This window comes from Tachyglossus aculeatus, chromosome 4, assembly GCF_015852505.1.
Source record: "Tachyglossus aculeatus isolate mTacAcu1 chromosome 4, mTacAcu1.pri, whole genome shotgun sequence".
NCBI classification, from domain to species: domain Eukaryota; kingdom Metazoa; phylum Chordata; class Mammalia; order Monotremata; family Tachyglossidae; genus Tachyglossus; species Tachyglossus aculeatus.
This window is the reverse complement of record NC_052069.1, coordinates 18041073-18062156: the sequence shown is the minus strand read 5'-3', so window position 1 is coordinate 18062156 and position 21084 is coordinate 18041073. Positions and strand designations below refer to the sequence as shown.

The following is a 21084-nucleotide window of genomic DNA, read 5'->3' as shown; positions in this document are numbered from 1 at the left end:
TCCCAACTCCCCCAGTTCTCTGCTCTTTCCACTAGACCATGCTGTAACAAACACTTTTAGGAGATGAACTGCTATATAATAATACAAGCACAGAGGAACCGCAAAGCCTGCATTGATTTCTAATCCAAGACCACCATGAGTTAACCTAAGAGGAATTGTTCATCTTGCTAAGTTTTGCCCTTAGGGAAAATGAGGTTGGTGGGCTAACTCACCCCAACCTCTAGATTGAAAACTTGTTATGGGCAAAGAATGTGTCTGTTTCTTGTCATAGTGTACTCTCCCAAGAGCTTAGTACAGTGCTAAGTGCTCAACAAATATGATGGATGGACTGACTGATCTCCTCCATGTCGCCTCCCTTTCTTCAGGGGATTCATCTCCACACAGGGTGGGCAATGCGCAAATCCACAATCCAAATGCACAAATGAGGTGTGAGGTCCTCAAAAGCGCCAACAAAAAACCTCTCCCCAGGCTCTAATGGAGCAGATGCACAACTGCAAGTTAGGATGAACTCATTGTAGATTTCTGACCATCTTCCCACCCTTTGTAATCATGATTTTAATCCTCTCATTTTGTGTACAGCTGCGGGCTGTTGGTGATGGATTTAATTCCTGTCTCTGGGTGAACGGTTCTGAGATTCAGCAGGCTTCAGTCAATGCCGTCCCTCCGATGTGATTATTTTCACCCCAAATGGCCGAGCTGGGAATCAAACTGCAATCTATTTTATGTGATGAGAATCTGTAAGCAATTGTTCTGTTGGCAGGAAGAAATGGAGCTCTCTGGTTTAAAAAAAAAATAATGATGATTATGATGTTTTTTTCCCCTCTGAAGTTGGTGTCCAGGGCTTTCTGATCTGGTCTTCAGTGGCTTTGGAGGAAATCCCAAGATGCAGACAAAGGGGCTAATATCATGTTACTGCTGTGGACATATAGCTCAGGCTGGTCAAATGCTTGGATTTCCAACTGAAAGAACATATGCTGGACCAGTTGGTGAAGATAATCATGAGAGACTGAATGGACCGTAAGCTCCTTGTGGGTAGGGATTTCATCTACTAACTCTGTTATATTCTATTTCCCCAAGCTATTAGTACAGTGCTTTGCCCACAGTATGCCAACAGAAAAAGCACTGATTGATTGATTGATTGAGAGAACAGATGGCATTTATATCTGTCTAACCTTTCTGTAAGGAATACATCAATTGATTACTCATATTTATGGAGTGCCTACTGTGTACAGGGTCTCCTTTTCCTCTGCTCCTCCTCCCCTCCCCATTGTCCCACTCACTCCTTCTGCTCTACCCCCCTCAACATCCCACAGCACTTGTGTATATATGTACATATTTATTATTCTATCATTTTATTAATGATGTGTATATATGCATGTCTATTTATTTATATTGATGCTATTGACACCTGATTACTTGTTTTGATGCCTGTCTCACCTCTTCTAGACTGTGAACCCATTGTTGGGCACGGACTGTCTCTACTTGTTGCTGAATTGTACTTTCCAAGTGCTTAGTACAGTGCTCTGTATTCAGTAAGCTCTCAAAAAATATGATTGAATGAATATGGTTAACATATTTCCTGCCCACAAGGAGCTTACAGTCTAGTGGGGGGGACAGACATGAATATAAATTAATAGTTAACATGTTAAGATGATTGAATGAATAATAAATTATGGATTTGTACAAAAGTGCAGTGAGGCTGAGGTGAATAAAGGGAACAGATGGAGCAGGGTGACACAGAAGGGAGTGGAAAAGAACGAAGGCTCTGAATGGAGGCTCCAGATGTTGGAGCCTAAGAAAGGGACTTGGGACTTCAGTTCATTCAATCGTATTTACTGAGCGCTTATTGTGTGCAGAGCACTGTACTAAGCGCTTGGGAAGTACAAGTCGACAACATATACAGATGGTCCCTACCCAACAGTGACCTCACAGTCTAGAAGGGGGAGACAGAGAACAAAACAAAACATATTAACAAAATAAAATTAATAAGGATGGTATTTGTTAAGCTCTTACTATGTGTCAGACACTGTTATAAGCTTTGGGGTAGATACAAGCCAATAGGGTTGGACAAAGTCCCTGTCCTACATAGGGCTCACAGTCTTAATCCCCATTTTACAGCTGAGGGAACTGAGGGCCAGAGAAGAGAAGTGATTTGCCCAAAGTCACACAGCAGACAAGTGGAGGAGTTGGAATTTGAACCCATGACCTTCTGACTCCCGGGCCCTTGCTCTCTCTACTACTTAGGTAATAACCAACTGTTAAGTACAATATTTAAGTGCTTATTTCAGTGCTCTGCACACAGAAAGCACTCAATAAAAACCATTTTTGGAGATTATTTGTAGCAATTACCACTGATGGTGATATTTGTAACAAATGCCACCATTATCATTATTAAACACTTTCTCTGTGAGAAGCACTCTACTAAACACTGCAGTAGGTACGAAGCAGATCGAGACCAATCCTTGCTCCACATGTGACTCACAGTCTAAGCGGGAGGGGCAAGAGGTATTTCATCTCCATTTTACAGATGAGGAAACAGAAGCACAGAGAAGTTGACTTGCTCAAAGTTACTCAGCAGGCAAGTGGCAGAGGTGGGATTAGAGTCCATTTCTGTGGACTCAGAGGCTCACGCTCTTTCCACCAGTTATATACTCTGCTTCCCGAGGAGAAAAAAAGTTCAAGAAAAAACAACATAGAAGCAGGACTGGGAAGAAAAAAAACAAAGCAGCCACTATTGGTGAGTTAACTCTTCATGTTCCTGAAGAATAGTTTTCCATCTTTTTATGGAAATAAATAAGATAACGCTTAAAAAAATCACAAAAGATTCCCTCAAATTACAGGTCATTTGAATGCTTCTTTGGCATGGAATAATAATAACGATAATGATGGTATTTGTGAAGCACTTACTATGTGCCAAGCACTGTTCTAAGCGCTGGCGTAGATACAAGGTAATCAGGTGTTCCACATGGGGTGCACGGTCTTAATCCTCATTTTACAGATGAGGTAATTGAGGCACAGAGAAGTTAAGTGACTCACCCACAATGACACAGCTGACAAGTAGCGGAGGCAGGATTAGAACCCATGACCTCTGACTCCCATGGAATTGTTTACATCAGTGGTTGAGGCTGAGATGCATTAGGACAAACTGACCTTGGGCCTAGTCCTCCTTCACGGAATTACAATAGAATCCCTGTCTTTCCTGCTCCTCCACGGGCTTTTCCATCCTTGGAAAGGGGAACACAAGGAGATCCAGGAACAGGGCCTCAACCCAGCTCTGCCACTGACCTCATGGGTGCCTATTGCCAACATAATCCAAGTCTCCATTTTGCGGCTTTGGAAAGGAATAAAGTCTCTGACCCCCCACTCAAGGGCAGAGGGGAGAAATGATATGTCTGAGACGTCTTCTCCTAATGAAGTGTTGTACAAGATCTAAGAATACCATGAAGCCAATTATCCTAATGAAGCATGACCAAGATTTGTTCAGTTAAGCTGGCTGGTGAATTTTCTCCCAATTTTCTTCATAGAGTCTTGTCTGAATAATGAATAGTCTTGAAAAAGTAGGTCCGTATACCCTGGAGAAACACTCTGAACATGGCTCCTTGCATTCAAAGGATTTACTAGGTGTTTCTCAAGAGCAGGTGCCAAAAGAAAAGTCAGAACCCAGTAAGAAACCAAACATTCCTCAGGTCTCACAAAAATAATAATAATAATAATAACAACATTTGTTTAGCCTTTATAATAATAATGGCATTTATTAAGCACTTACTATGTGCAAAGCACTGTACTAAGCACTGGGGAATTTACAAGGTGATCAGGTTGTCCCACGTGGGGCTCACGGTCTTTGTTATATGCATAGCACTCTAGTGAGCACTGAGGTAGATAAAAGATAATCAGGTTAAACACAATCACTCTCCCACATAGGGCTCACTGTCTAAATGGGAGGGAAAACATTCATTCATTCATTCAATTGTATTTATTGAGCGCTTACTGTGTGCAGAGCACTATACTAAGCACTTGGGAAGTACAAGTTGGCAACATATAGAGACAGTCCCTACTCAACAGCGGGCTCACAGTCTAGAAGGGGGCGAATACGATTGAACAGGTCAATCGATTGTGGCCTAGTGGATACAGCACGGACATTTGAGTCAGAAGGATCTGGGTTCTAATCTCAGTTCTGCCCTGTGTCTGCTGTGTGACCTGGGGAAAGTCACTTCACTTCTTCTGCCTCAGTTACCTCATTTGTAAAATAGAGATTAACACTGTGAACCCCATGTGGGACAGGGACTGTGTCCAACCCTATTTGCTTGCATCCACCCCAGTTCTTAGTACAGTGCCTGGCACATAGCAAGCACTCGACAAATACCACAATTATTATTTGTGGAGTTCTTACTGTGTGCAGAGCATTGTACTACATATTTGGGAGAGTACACTATACCAGCGTTGGAAGACATGTTCTGTGCTCAAAATGAGTTTATTTTAATCCCTACTTCCCATGAGGAAACTGAGACACTAGAAGAAGGTTAGGTGCTTAGTATAGAGCTTTGCACAGTGTTCATTAAAAGCCACTGATTAATTCATTGATTTTTTTATGGTATTTATAAAGCATTTATAAAGGCACTTTACTAAATGCTAGGGTAGATACAAGCTAATTTCACTGTGGGCATGGAATACGTCTCATATCATACTCTCTCAAGCTCTTAGTACAGTGCTCTGCACAGAGTAAGCACTCCATAAATACGATTGACTGACTGATGAGCTAATCAGTTTGGACACAGTCCATGTTCCACATGGGGCTCACAGTGTTAATCCCCCTTTTACAGATAAGGTAACTGAGACACAGAGAAGTGACTTGCCCAAGAGTACACAACAGGCAAGGGGCAGAGCCAAGATTAGAACCCAGGTCCTTCTTACTCCCAGGCCAGTGGACTTTCCACTAGGCCAAGCTGTTTTCCTGGAGCAATGGTCCCACCATTGATTGCTTCAGGTCCTGGGAAGGCAGGAGGTAATAATAAAAATAAAAATAAAAATAATAATAATAATGATAAATCACTTACTATGTGCCAGACACTGTACTAAGCACTGGGGTGGATACAAGCAAATCGGGTTGGACACAGTCCCTGTCCCACGTGGGGCTCACAGTCTCCCCATTTTCCAGATGAGGTAACTGAGGTGCCAAAGCAGCCAAGGCCCTGTCTTGTCTGGCCTTCCATTGGCAGTGCAGATGTTCATGGGCCAGAAAAAGGCCCAGGCCAGGGCCAGAAGCAGGGCTACCTCTTCCCCACCTTTCTCACCCCTGGAGTGAGAACCTTCTGGGGGTTTACAGCAGGGATAGTCCCCTCAGCACCCTTCCAGATGATCAGGCTGATTATCCGGATCTTGCCTCCATCCTCCCTCTCCTTCCTCCACCTCTGGTTACAACTTCTCTGCTCCTTTTGATTTTTGAGCAAATCATTTAGGGGTACTTTATTGAGCACTTGCTGTGTGCAGATCCCCGAGTAAGCACTCAACCCTGCTCTCTTTCCCTACATAGCTGGACCTTTGTGTTATAGCAACAGATGCTACTGAACCACAGTTGGAAACTGTTAGAAAAGGGAAGCAGCAGAGAAAGCTCTTTCTTCCGAGTGTCATCTCACGTGTGCAGAGAAGATGACTGCTAATTCTGTTGTATTGTACTCTCCCAAGAGTTTAGAAGAGTGCTCCACATATAGTAAGTACTTAATAAATACCATTGATTAATGGATTATTATAGCTATGTCAATTCACCCCATTTCACCTCTTTTGTATCCTCTAGACTGTAAACTTGTTATGGGCAGGGAACCTGTTTACTAATTCTGTTGTATTGTCCTCTCCAAAGTGCTTAGTACAGTGCTCTGCATATAATAAGTGCTCAATGAATACCACTGATTGATGGATTGATTGACTGATTGTCTGAAAACCTACAGCTACTATCTACTCCTTTAGCTGGCAACCTCTCTCAGTGTCTGTGCCTCACATAAAAAAAAGTAGTAATAATAATTATGGTATTTGCTACTTATTATAGGCTCACAGTCTCAATCCCCATTTTTATAGATGAGGTAAGTGGAGCCCAGAGAAGTGAGGTGACTTGCCTAAGGTCACACAGCAGATAAGTGGTGGAACAGTGAATAGAGCCCAAGTCCTTCTGATTCTCAGCCCCATGTTCTCTCCACTAGGTCATGCTGTTTCCAGTAGTAGTAGTAGTAGTAGTAGTAGTAGTAGTAGTAGTAGTAGTAGTAGTATTTTTAATCACTTTTCTGTGTGCAGGACAATGCACTAAGCATTGGGAAAGACTAGACAGTTGGAAATTAGACATATCCATTTAGTAGTGGTATAATTTAAGTATTGCTTGCTTTGCGGTATCTTCTGTGTGCCTCAGTCACTTCATCTGTAAAATGGGGATTGAAACCGTGAGCCCCATGTGGTACAGAGATTACGTCCAACCTGATTAGCTAGCATTTACCCCAGTGTTTAAACAGTGCCTGGAACATAGTAAGTACCCTCTGGATATTGCCCCATCTCCCTCCTACCATTCCTCTCTGAACTCCTTTACTGAGTTGTTTACACTCTCTATCTCAAATTCCTCTCCTCCAGTTCTCTCCTTGAACCCCTCCAATCTGACTACCATTCCTTTAACTCCATAGGATACGCCCTCTCAAATGGCATCAATCATCTCCTTGTCAAATCCAATGACCTCTTCTCCATCCTAATCCTCCTCGACTGCTCAGCTGCTTTCAACACTGTGGACCACTTCCTTCTCCAGGAAATATTATCCAACTTTGGCTTCACTGACTCTTTCCTCTCCAAGTTCTCTTCTTATCTTTCTGGCCGTTCATTCTCACTCTCCTTCGCGGACTCCTCCTTCACCTCCCAGCCTCTAATTGTGAGGTCCCTCAGGGTTCAGTTCTGGGTCCCCTTCCATTCTCCATCTACACCCACTCCCTTGGAGGATGCGTTTGCTCCCATGGCTTCAACTACCTCCTTAATGGGGATGATACCCAAATCTACATATCCAGCCCTAATCTGGCTCCCTCTCTCCAGTCTCACATTTCCTCTCACCTTCAAGACATCTCTACCTGGGTGTTCTCCCATCACCTCAAGCTTAACATGTCCAAAACAGAGCTCCTTATCTTCCCATCAAAACCCTGTCCTCCCCCTGACTTTCCCATCACTGTAGATGGCACCACCATCCTTTCTGTCTCACAAGCCCATAACCTTGGCATTATCCTTAACTCCTCTCTCTCATTCAACCCACATATTCAATCCATCACTAAATCCTGCCGGTCCCACCTTCACAACATCACTAAAATCCACACTTTCCTCTCCAGCCAAACTGCTACCGCTTTAACAAAATCACTCATCCTATCCTGCCTGGATTACTACATCAACCTCCTTGCTGCCCACCCAGCCACCTTTCTCACCCCACTCCAGTCCATACTTCACTCTGCTGCCTACTAGGGAAGCAGCGTGGCTCAGTGGAAAGACCACGGGCTTTGGAGTCAGAGGTCATCAGTTCAAATCCCGCCCCTGCCACTTGTCAGCTGTGTGACCTTGGGTAAGTCAATTAACTTCTCAGTGCCTCAGTTATTACCTCATCTGGAAAATGGGGATTAAAACTGTGAGCCCCACGTGGGACAGCCTGATCACCTTGTAAACTCCCCAGTGCTTAGAACAGTGCTTTGCACATAGTAAGCGCTTAATAAATGCCATTATTATTATTATTACATCATTTTTCTAGAAAAATGTTCAGGACATGTCTACCCACTTCTCAAAAAACTCCAGTGGTTGCCCATCTACCTCCTCATAAAACAAAAACTCCTCACCATTGGCTTTAAATCACTCAAGCACCTTGCCCCCTCCTACTTCACCTCCCTACTCTCTTACTACAACCCAGCCCAAACTCTTCACTCCTCTATTACTCCTATATTGCTAACCTTCACACTGTACCTCCATCTCATGTATCCCACCTCTGACCCCTGGCCCACATCCTACCTCTGTCCTGGAACACCCTCCTTCCTCAAATCTGACAGACAATTACTCTCCCCCACTTCAAACCTTATTGAAGGCACATCTCCTCCAAGAGGTCTTTCTCAACTAAGTCCTCATTTCCTCTTCTCCCACTCCCTTCTGCATCACCTTGACTTACTCCCTTTGTTCTCCCCTCCTCCCAGCCCCACAGCACTTATGTACATATCCATAATTTATTTATTTAATGTCCATTTCACCCACTCTAGACTGTAAGCTCATTGTGGGCAGGGATTGTGTCTGTTCATTGTTGTATTATACTCTCCCAAGTGCTTAGTACAGTGCTCTGCACACTGTAAGGGCTCAATAAATACTTTGTAATGATTGAACAAATACCAGAAATAATATATATATATATATATATATATATATATATATGTATTTATATATATTGCAGTAATATCAGAATGGGTTTGGGTGGCTCTGCTATATCTGCTATATCCATATACCTTTAGTTGAGTGCAGTCTGGCAGACAGACTCCAATTCTTTGGAGGGCCAGTGGTGTCATTGGGTTGCACTGCCTTGCTGGGAAAAATCCCCCATGTCCGAGGAGTAGCAAAAACCATCATTCTCCATCTGAGGAGAAAGTCCCTGCAGGAAATGCGGCTACGGCCCCTTAAATGGATGCAGACCTCATCGCTTTGGCTCAGTTCTGCTTCCCCTTTTAAGCAGGCATTCATTCCTCCCTCGGCTCTGTGTGTGCCTCGGCTGGAAGCCAGTGACAATTTGGGTTTGTTTGTGTGGGGAGGCTTTAGGAGGCTATTCAGGGATTCAGGAATTTCTCTTTCAACAGCAAGAGGCTCATCTTGGTGTTAGCTCCAAGGTGACTAACTTCTCAAAGGATAGGAGGAGCTCTCCGGCCAATGAGGATTGGAGAAGGAGTGTTTGGCCAATAAAAGTAAATCCAAGGCTTTTGCTTGATGTGAAGACAGTTCTGAGTTCACGAAATACTGCAATCCTTTTTGCTCTGATAGAGTGGGTGATAGATTCAGGCCTGGACTACCCACAGGAAAATGTCCGCAGGTGTTCAGTGGTCTTTAGAGTGATCCATACTTTTAGCACTTTCTGAAAATAATAATGATGATAATAATAATAATATTTGTTTAGCACTTATTATGTTCAAACACTGTTCCAAGAACTGGACTGGATACAGGATAATTAGGTCAGACACATTTCCTGTTTCCCATAGGGCTGAAGGTCAGTCAGTCAGTCATTTGTACTTAGTGAGCACTTACGGAGTGCAGAGCCCTGTACTAAGTGCTTGGGAGATTACAATTTAGCAATAAACAGACACATTCCCTGCCTGCAATGAGTGTACAGTCTAGAGGAGGAGACAGACATTAATAAAAATGAATAAATTGCATATATATATATATATATATATATACCTACTGTGGGACTGGAAGTGGGGATGAATAAAGGGAGCAAGTCAGAGTGACTTGGAAGGGAGTGGGAGAAGAGGAAAGGAGGGCTGTCAGGGAAGGCTCCTTGAAAGAGATGTGCCTTCAATAATGCTTTGAAGGTGGAGAGAGTAATTGCCTAAGGGGAAGGGAGAACAACTATTTAATTCACATCTTACAATGAGGAAATTGAGGTACAAAGGAGTAGTAATTTGTGCAAGTTCTCACAGCAGGTAAGTGGCCAAGCTAAGGTAAGAACCCTGGCCTCTTGAGCCCCAGGCCCGTGCTCACTTCACTAGACCATATGCAGCTTCTCTGCAGGGATGGGGCTGAGCCTAATTCTGGTGATATGTCCAACACCTAATCCAGAGATCTGGCATCCTGGAACTCTGCCCTGCTATGGGCATCTTGTGTGTGACAGGCAGTAGTAGTAGTAATAATAAAAACAATAATATTAATAATAATAAGTGGGTAAGTGCTTACTATATACCAAGCACTATACTATGCAATCGGGCAGATAGTAATAATTTTTATTATGATGATTGTGGTATTTGTTAAGCACCTACTGTGTGCCAGGCACTGTACTAAGTGCTGGGGTGGACACATGTAAATTGGGTTGGACACAGTACCTATCCTACATGGGGCTCACAATTTCAATCCACATTTCACAGATGAGGTAACTGAGGCCCAGAGAAGTGGGCAAGGTCATCCAGCAGAAAAGTGGCAGAGCCGGGATTAGAACCCATGACCTTCTGACATCCAGGCCCTTGCTCTATGCACTATGCCATGCTGAATTAGATTGGACACAGTCCCTGTCCCACATGGGGCTCACATTCTAAGTAGGAGGAATAACAGATATTGAATCTTCATTTTACAGATGAGGAAACTGAGGCACTGAGAAGTTAACTGACTTGCCCAAGATCACACAGCAGGCAGGTGGCAGAGCAGGGATTGGAGACCATGTCTTCCAAACCTGCGCTTCTTCCCCTAGGCCACACTGCTTCTCAAAGCCAATGAGGAAGAGTCAGCATTTTCTCCTCCAGGTAAATTTTCCATAATTGGCAGATGAAAGGTTTGATTTTTCAAGCTGAGAAGGGCTTTAAGTCAGCCAGCAATATCTCTGAAGATGTTGCATGCATCTATGTTGGTCAAACTGGTCTAGGGAGGGAGAGTCTCCTTGGGCAGTATCATTTCTGCCAGGTTTACCAGGGGCTGTGCTAACCTTACATTTGTAGTCCCATGACCGTCCTACCTAAAGGATTCATACGGCACTCAGGGAGTGGGGGAGAGGAGCACTCCTCAAGGCCCCTGTTGTCAGGATGGCTCTTCTTCCTCATCGACAAGGAAGGTATTAAGCCCTTTAGGCCCCCCAAGTTGCCCTCTCACCTCGTGCTGCTGCTCTGGGGACACCTTCAAAGAATCTAGGTGAGCAGGCAGTGGGTTGGAGAGGTTTCAGATGCCCAGGAAACATCTGTAATTAGAAGGACAACTGGTCTTAGTGGGTAGAGGTTGTGAGAAAGTCATTTCATGGCCCAAGTTTCTGGCTCCATGGTCTGGGTCTAGCAATTCCAGTTCTTCTGGATCAAACAGCAACCAAAAGAACACCTGTTAGCACTACTGTTTCATTACTTTAACAAGGAAATGGCTAATAGAGAAGCAGCGTGGCTCAGTGGAAAGAGCACAGGTTTGGGAGGCAGTGGTCGTGGGTTCTAATCCCAGCTCTGCCACTTACCAGCAGTGTGACTTTGGAAAAGTCAGGTAACTTCTCTGTGCCTCAGTTACCTCACCTGGAAAATGGGGATTAAGACTGGGAGCCCCATGTGGGACAGCCTGATTACCTTGTATCTCCCCCAGTGCTTAGAACAGTGCTTGGCACATAGTAAGCGCTTAACAAATATCAATTTTTTTTATATCTTGACCATTAAGTAACCATCACTAAATCAATCAATGATATTTATTGAGTGCTTAATGATAATAATAATAATGCTTTTTAAGCACTATGTGCCAAGCATTATTCTAAGCTCTGGGGTAGACACAAGTTAATCAGGATGGACACAGTCCCACATGGGGCTCACACTCTTATCCCCATTTTACAAATGAGGTAACTGAGACACAGAGAAGTTAAGTGACTTCCCCAAGATCACACAGCAGACCTATGGCAGAGTCAGGATTAGAACCCAGGTCCTTCTAACTTCCAGGCCCATGCTCTCTCCAATAAGCCATGCTTACTATGTGCAAAGCACTGGACTAACTGCTTGGGAGAACACGATTCAACAGAATTAACAGACACATCAGTGGTATTCACTGAGGGATGATTGTGTGCAGAGCACTTGGAATTGTGCAATATAATAGAGTCGGTAGATATTAACCCTGACCCTAAGGAACTTTCCCTTCTCAGGGTCACACCTGGAGAGTTTCCAGCACTCTACCAGACTCAGCTGAGGGAAGGAAAGTCAAGCAAAGGCCTACCCATTCCATTCCTAGCTTGGCCAGTGGCTAGCGAGTGGAAAGCAATCTGTTACAAGTCAAAACTTGCCCATGCTGTGCAGCAGTGGCATTGGAGAGAGTCAAGGGTGGAGGCTCACGTTTACTGTGCTGAAGGAGGCAATGGTAAACCAATTCCGTATTTTTACCAAGAAAACTCTATGGATACACTACTGGAACAATTGCCAATGGGGAGCAGGGTGTTCTGGGAGAGATGTGTCTGTGGTGTCGCTATGTCAAAAACGACTTGACTGTGTAAGCTAAGACCAAGGAACTTATGCTCCAGAGTGGGAAACAGATATTAAAATAAAGAATAAATAGGAGATAGAGTAAAAGGATATATTTATATAGGCTCTGAAAGGCTGGGTTATCAAAGTGCTTAAGAGGTACAAGTCAAGTGTATAGGTGATGCAGATGCTCCCATAACTTCAACTACCACTTCTGTGCAGATGATTCTCAAATCTACAACTCCAGCCCTGATCTCTCTCCCTCTCTGAAGTCTGACATTTCCTCCTGCCTTTAAGACATCTCTACCTGGATATCCCACCGTCACCTCCAATTTAACACGTCCAAAACAGAACTCCTTATCTTCACATCAAAAACCTATCTGCCCCCTTTCCCATCACTGTAGATGGCCCCACTATCCTTCCTGTCTCACAAGCCCATAACCTTGGCATTATCCTTGGGTCCTCTCTCTCATTTCACCCTCTTATTCAATCTCTTATGAAATCCTGCCAGTTCAATCTTCACATCGCTAAAATCCTCCCGTTCCTCTCCATTCAAACTGCTTCCGCATTAATCCAAGCATTTTATCTTATCCCACCTTGATTACTGTTATCAGCCTCCTTGCTGACCTCCCAGCCTCCTGTCCCTCCCCACTCCAGCTCATACTTAACTCTGCTGCCCAGATGATTTTTCTACAAAAACGTTCAGTCCAAGTTTCTCCACTCCTCAAGAGCCTCCAATGGCTGTCCATCCACCTCTGCATCAAACAGAAACTCCTTACCACTGGATTTAAAGCCCTCAATCACCTTGTCCTCACCTATAATAATGCTAATAATACTAGTAATGGTATTTGTTAAGCATTTACTATGTGCCAGGCACTGTTCTAAGCACTTGGGTAGATACAAGGTAATCAGGTTGTCCCACGGGGGGCTCACAGTCTTAATCCCCATTTTACAGGTGAGGTAACCGAGGCACAGAGAAGTTAAGTGACTTGCCTAAAGTCACACAGCTGACAAGTGGCAGAGCTGGGATTAGAACCCATGACTTCTAACTCCCAAGTTGTGCTGGTGCCACTAAGCCACGCCGCTTCTCCTCTCACTTGCTACTCTCCTACTACAACCCAGCCCACAGACATTGCTCCTCTAATGTTAACCTTCTCACTGTATGTCGATCTCATCTATCTTGCCACCAACCTCTTCCTCTTGCTCTGTCTCTGGCCTGGAGCACTCTCCCTTTTCATATCCAACAGACAATTACTCCCCTGACCGTCAAAGCCTTACTGAAGGTCCATCTCCTCCAAGAGGCCTTCCCTGACTAAGCCCTCATTTCTTCTTCTCCCGCTCCCTTCCGTGTTGCCCTGACTTCCTCTCTTTATTCATCCCCCACTCCAGCCCCACAGTACTAATATACATATGAGTAATTTTATTTATTTATATTAATGTCTATCTCTCCCTTTAGACTGTAAGCTCACTGTGGTCAGGGAGCATGTCCATTATATTTTTGTGTTGTACTCTCCCAAGCGCTTCGTACAGTGCCCTGAACACAGTAAGTGCTCGATTAATACGATTGACTGATTGATTGCAGAGGTGAGAGCAGATAAGGGATAAGAAAGCTGAATCAGGGAAGGCCTCCTGGAGGAGATGCGATTTTAAGTGGGGATCCATCAGTTTTCTTTATTTTTAGCATCTGTCATAGATTTTGCCTCAGGCAAGATTTTATAACGGCATTTATTAAGCACTTACTTAATACCCCCACATACCCCCACATACCAAGTTTGTGGGGGTAAAAGCTCAATTCATACAAAACATTTTTGTTCAATTTTGGTCCTAGAGGTACTATTAGAATTGTCCACCATGTGACCTTGGGCAAGTCATTTAACTTTTCTGTGCCTCAGTTACCACATCTGTAAAAGTTATTAACACTGTGAGCTCCATGTGGGACAGTGACTGTATCCAACTCAATTAGCTCCTATCCACCCCAGAGCTTAGTACAGTGCCTGGCACATAGTAAGTGCTTAAATACCACATTAGCATCATTAATATTTTTTATTGTTATTATTTTTAGAAAATGTATATTTTCCCCCAACTCCCATGCTTGCAGGTGCCCTTCAGAGACCTCATCATATTAATCTCTGATATACCATATATAGTAAGAGATTATGAATTTTTCAGAGTAAGATTCAAAATGCTGCAGCAGACATTCAGCAAGTATTATCATTATCATACATAAACATGCACCCAATTTTATAATTGGAGATCAGAAAGACAGCGAGTTAAATGGCTAGCATAAGCTCACTTAAGACAGAGCAGAAAGAGAATACAAATCAGTGTCACTTTCACCTGAGCACGGCACCTGTTTTCAAACTGCTAAACTGTCCTCTGTGATTTAGGGATTAAAAATAATCTTCCTAGCAGACGATGAGATCCTCTCAGTTTTTCCATCCTTAGCTAGCTTCTCCAAAATTCATGATATACATAAACATTACCAACTTCATTTTACAAATCCTTATTCCTATGGCATTAATTAAGTGCTTACCACGTGTACCTACTATGGAACTGATACAAAGTTATCAGGTCGGACAGAGTCCCTACCCGCCACTGGGCTCACCGTCTGTCTTATCCCCATTTTACAGATGAGAAAACTGAGGCCTAAAGTTATTAAGTGACTTGCTCAAGATCATTCAATGGTCCAGAAGATCCAGGTGTAAAACCCATCTATTTGGACTTCTAAATTGGCCAGGTGACTGCCTGCTTACCGTGATAGGAGATTGTCAAAAATCATAATAAACTAAGAGTTCCTGGCTCACAAATGTTACTCACAATTTTTCTCTATGACATCACACCTTCTAGGTGTTATTCACCCCATCCTCAGGCTCAGAGTTACATATGTGCATATCCATAATGTATGGGAACATATCTACCAACTCTGTTGTATTGTACTCTTCCAAGCTTTTGGCACAATGCTCTGCAAACAGTATGTTCTCAATAAATACTATTTACTTATGTATTCATTTGTTCATTTATTTATTTTAAAGCCTGTCCCCACCCCCGTAGACTGTAAACTCCTTTGGACAGACAATGTGTCCACCAACTCGGTTGAACTGGCCTCTTCCAAATGTTCGGTACAGTGCTCTGAAGGTAATAATCATTCAATAAACACAACCAGTCAATTGATGTAAAAAAAATGCCCACCAACCTCACAGAACACATAATTGATACTCCTCTCAAACATAAAGTTAGAAGATTTAGAGAAGCAACACACAGGTTAATTTCCTGTGCCCATAATTTTATAAACCCTTTTCTTTTACCGTTTGCCTCACTGCCCTCTTAGATTTTGCATTTACTTTTAAACTTTTAAAACTTCTAGACTGTGAGCCCGTTGTTGGGTAGGGACCGTCTCTATATGTTGCCAACTTGTGCTTCCCAAGCGCTTAGTACAGTGCTCTGCACACAGTAAGCGCTCAATAAATACGATTGAATGAATGAATGAATAAACATATTTCAGGCTTTCTGCTAATTCCAGTTCCTTAAAGAAGATGGGAATATTGATCTTTCCAGCTTCTCCCCCGCATTTTGCTTTCCAACCAAAAAAAAAAAAAAAAGAATTTCTAACCAGGGTTGTTTAGGGGATTTTAGCTTTCACTGGAGTTCAAGGGTTAGGTGTTAGTTGTTCAGAGAGAAAAAGTAAAACAAACTTGCAGATTTTCCAATTCACAAGAGGAAGAGAAATGTTACTGTCTGGATAGAATTACTATAAAATTGTAGTAATGGCTTATAATAAACACTTAATGAAAGTCATTTATCTAAAGCACTCTATAGTCCAAAGTGTGTAATTAAACCAAGCTGGATTTGCAAAAAGACTTCCCTCTGTATTTTAGTCTGCATTCTATTGTCAAGATTGTTGTGCACAAAATAAGGAAAATGGAAGTTAGATTCTCAAATCTTCTGTTTAAACAAAAAAAGACTGCTAATTTTCAGTGTAAGCAGGGTAAGCATTAAATGAAAGTTTAAGTGACTTTGGGAAGATAAACAACCATTATTCACTATCAGTATTTATTTAAATTATATGCTCTTATTTTTAAAATATCTTGTCCCTATATTTAGCAACATAGCAGCATGGCTCAGTGGAAAGAGCACGGGCTTTGGAGTCAGAGGTCATGGGTTCAAATCCCAGCTCCGCCAATTGTCAGCTGTGTGACTTTGGGCAAGTCACTTAACTTCTCTGTGCCTCAGTTACCTCATCTGTAAAATGGGGATTAAGACTGTGAGCCCCCCGTGGGACAACCTGATCACCTTGTAACCGCCCCAGTGCTTAGAACAGTGCTTTGCACATAGTAAGCGCTTAATAAATGCCATCATTATTATTATTATTATTTAGGCATAGAGGTATGGATAAGACTATCTCTAGAATAAATGCATAGGTATTGCATTTATTTAGAAGTTGGCATTATTTTGGGGGGTGTTTATTTTCCTCTTTCTCATTTGTATGATATCCTACCTCAGCATCTTGCAATACTTCAGTCCAAGTTTCTTTTAATTGCTCAGATTTGCAAATTTACCTTCCATTCCACTAATTCATAATAGTCCCCTGTATTTTATGCAGTACTTTGGTCCAGGGAGTTCCAGGCACTTTATGGTCTCATTAAATTTCATAGTGGCTGGGTTTTGACGGCACTAAAATCATTTCACTTTCCCATTTTCTCTTGCCCTCCCCTCTGTGGCAACCAGACAGCATGTGAATTGTAATGAGCTGCATAACCCTGGTGCTTCTCACATCTCCTCCTCCCCATCCCCCCTCCCTACCTCCTTCCCCTCCCCACAGCACTTGTATATATATTTGTACAGATTTATTACTCTATTTTACTTGTACATATTTACTATTCTATTTATTTTGTTAGTGATTTGCATATAGCTTAAATTCTATTTGTTCTGATGACTTTGACAACTGTCTACAGTTTTGTTTTGTTGTCTGTCTCCCCCTTCTAGACTGTGAGCCCGTTGTTGGGTAAGGACCATCTCTATAAGTTGCCGACTTGTACTTCCCAAGTGCTTAGCACAGTGCTCTGCACACAGTAAGCGCTCAATAAATGCGATTGAATGATTGAATGAATAATATGCAGCATTATTCAAAAGTGACACTGCCTCCTCCTCATCCTTACTACTCTCTCCTACTTTGTTTACAAATGGAAACTCTGGACAAAGACTACAAGCTCCTTTCTGGACAGAAAATTCCTCACTAGTTTTTTTTAAATGGTATTTGTTATTCATTCATTCATTCAATTGTATTTATTGAGCACTTATTGCAGGCAGAGCACTGTACTAAGCGCTTGGGAAGTACAAATCAGCAACATAGAGAGATGGCCCCTGCCCAACAATGGACTCACAGTCTAGAAGGGGGAGACAGACAACAAAACAAGTAGACAGGTGTCAATACCATCAGAATAAATAGAATTATAGCTATATACACATATTTAATAGAGTAATAAATATGTACAAATATACTCAAGTGCTGTGGGGAGGGGAAGAGGGCAGGGTTGGGGGGAGAGAGTGATGAGGAGGGGAGGAGGAGGAGAGGAAAAAAGGGGGTGCTCAGTCTGGGAAGGCCTCCTGGAGGAGGTGAGCTCTCAATAGGGCTTTGAAGGGAGGAAGAGAGCTAGTTTGGCAGATTCTACAGAGTGAGGGAAATGGAAATGGTTACTCTGGAAATCTCAGTTTAACTACTGGTAAACCATTTGCCATGGTTTGGGTGGTTTTTTCATTTGAATATAATGAAACAAATATCTTTAGGAAATTATGGCCACATTATATGTGTCTTCCTGTGTATCTTCGCATGTCTGTCTATTTCTTCCTTTGTTTCTATGAAAGTGACACCAGGGTTGGAAAAAAAATGTTGGCTGATTAATTTTACTTTCTCTTTGTCTCTAAAACTGGCATAATTCCACTGTGGTGGCATCTGCAGAGAAGCAGCGTGGCTCAGTGGAAAGAGCACGGGCTTTGGAGTCAGAGGTCATGGGTTAGAATCCCAGCTCTGCCAATTGTCAGCTGTGTGACTTTGGGCAAGTCACGTAACTTCTCTGTGCCTCAGTTATCTCATCTGTAAAGTGGGGATTAAAACTGAGAGTGCCCCGTGGGACAACCTGATCACCTCGTAACCTCCCCAGTGCTTAGAACAGTGCTTTGTACAAAGTAAGCGCTTAATAAATGCCATTATTATTATTACCTTCCTCATCACCACTAACCACATGTAGCCTCAATTAAGTGTTTACTACATGCCAAGCACTGTTTTAAGCCCTGTTGTAGATGCAAGTTAATCAGGTTAGACACAGTCCCTATCCCCCATGGGGTTCACACTCTTGATTCCCAGTTGACAGATGAGGTCACTGAGGCCTAGAGAAGTGAAGTGACTTGCCCAAGGTCATACAGCAGACATGTGGTGGAGTCGGAATTAGAACCCAGGGCCTTCTGACTCCTGGGCCTGTGTTCTGTCCATTAAGGCACACTGCTTCTAAGATTGCAAATTCCTATCTAGACTGTAAACTCCTCTCTAGACTGAAAACTCCACCAAAGACTGTAAATTCCTCGGTTGATTGTAACAACCTCTCTAGCCTTTTAACTCCTCTCTAGACTATAAACTTTCTAGATTTTAACCACTTCCCTAGACCACTTCCCAAGAAGCAGCATGGCTTAGTGGAAAGGACATGGGTTTGGGAGTCAGAGGACATGGGTTCTAATCCTAACTCTGCCACTTATCTGCTCTGTGACCTTGGGCAAGAAACTTCACTTTTCTGGGCCTCAGTCCCCTCATTTGTAAAATGGGGATTGAGACTATGAACCCCACGTGGGCTAGGGACCATGTCCAACCCAATTGCTTGTATCCCCCCCAGCGCTTAGTAAAGTGCATGACACACAGTAAGCACTTAACAAATACCGCAATTATTATTCATTCATTCAATCGTATTTATTGAGCGCTTACTATGTGCAGAGCACTGTACTAAGCACTTGGGAAGTGCAAGTCGGCAACATATAGAGACGGTCCCTACCCAACAACGGGCTCACAGTCTAGACCCCACCCTCAGCCCCATAGCACTTTTGTACATATCCTCACACGCTGCCATTTCCCCGATCAGGAATTTATTTTAATATCTGCCTTCCACTCTAGATTGTAAGCTCCTTTTGATCAGGGATCATGTCTACCAACTCTAATGTATTTTACTTTTCCAAGCACTTGGTAAATATTAAATAAATACCACTGATGGATTGGTGACTGTATTCTCCCCACTTTTCCTACCTATGTTGTTTTGATGTCTGTCTCGCCCCACCCCATAGACCATAAGCCCGTTGTGGGCAGGGATTGTCTCTTTTTATCACTGTTTTGTATTTTCCAAACACTTAGAACAGTCCTCTGCACACAGCAAGCGCTCAAGAAATATAATTGAATGAATGAATGAATGAATGAATGAATGAACTGAACCTCCAGCCATGGCCCCCCCAGACAGATTCTGCCACTCACTGGCTGTCCCAGGGTCTCTTCCTTCCCAGTTCCTGGGGCAGCTCTGTATAGACCTCCTTTTGTCTCATGAGGTCACTTTCCTCTGTAAACTGTAAGCTCCTTGTAGGCAGGGATTGTGTCTACAACTCTTTTGTGTTGCGTAGTCCCATGTGTTTAATGCGGTGCTCTCTGTAAGCTCACTGTGGGCAGGGAATGTGTCTGTTTATTGTTATATTTTACTCTCCTGAGCATTTAGTACCATGCTCTGGACACAATAAGCTCTCAATAAATATGATTGACTGAGTGCACATGGTAAGTGCTCAATAAAGACCACTGATTGACGGATCGAGTCCTCCCATTGACCTCAATAAATACCAATCAATCAATCAATCAATCAATTGTATTTATTGAGCGCTTACTATGTGCAGAGCACTGTACTAAGCGCTTGGGAAGTACAAATTGGCATCACATAGAGACAGTCCCTACCCAACAGTGGGCTCACAGTCTAATAGATAGATGTTCAGTTTACAAATCAACAATGTATATGTCGTAGTGGATAGAGCATGGGCCCAGGAGTCAAGGTCATGGGTTCTAATTCTGGCTCTGCCACTGGTCTGCTGTGTGACCTTGGGCAAGTCACTTCACTCCTCTGGGCCTCAGTTCTCTCATCTGTAAACTGGGGATCAAGACTGTGAGCCCCACACAGGACAAGGACTGTGTCCAACTCAATTTGTGCATCTCCACTCCAGCGCTTATTATAGCACCTGGCACATAGTAGGTGCTTAACAAATACAATAATTATTATAATTATTATTATTATATGTCAAAAGATATTTTAAATTTAGACTCAGCCAGTCTTTCTTTTTTTTTTTTTTAGCTGAAGGTGGGAGAGTCCCTCCAATGGGGATGTCTGGCCACCTATGCTCACATCCTTAGATTAGTCATTTCCCCGAGCCTGTTCTGTACTTCTCCACATCTGTCCAACTTTTACATTCTGAATCACTTGAGGCTAGTGATTGTATCTTTGTAAATCCCAGAGCATATTTTCACGGCGATAGAAATGTGAAATTTGGATCAAGCTTCAGTATTGTCAGAGTACAGGCAGCTGACTGCAGGTGACTTTAACCAGTATCATGTTGATTGTTATTTCTTTGGCTGTTGAATGTCTAAAAGGGTTTTATCTTCCAAAGAAGGAGGCCAAATATATTTTTGAATAAGCATTTGGGGAATAATAAGTACAAGTCCTCCCAATTACAGCCCAGGTCAGTTTGGTCACCCTTTATAGCCTCATTATTCTCTCCCTGACAGAGATGAATTCTCAGTATTGTAATGTTTTGTTTATCCTAAGCCTGGATACATCAAGCTAGTTAATTGTTTTGACCTTTCGCATACCTACATTTCATTGCTGAGCTAAGTGACAATTTCTCTTCTGGTTTACAATGGAAG

General features: G+C 42.8%; 1 protein-coding gene and 1 non-coding gene across 2 annotated transcripts in view; one reads left to right on the top strand and one right to left on the bottom strand.

Annotated features, from left to right (window-relative positions):
* Window positions 1–10903, bottom strand: part of C1QTNF7 (C1q and TNF related 7) — a 180419-nt gene extending 169516 nt beyond the window's left edge. The window contains exon 1 of the mRNA XM_038745415.1: window positions 10828–10903. The gene's annotated coding sequence lies outside the window, so the exon portion shown is untranslated. The remainder of the gene's footprint in view (window positions 1–10827) is intronic.
* A 926-nt stretch (window positions 10904–11829) lies between these two features.
* On the top strand, window positions 11830–11967 carry LOC119928074. Its single transcript, XR_005451030.1, has one exon. It is a non-coding gene; the product is annotated as a small nucleolar RNA SNORA7 (small nucleolar RNA).
* Window positions 11968–21084: the final 9117 nt, after the last annotated feature.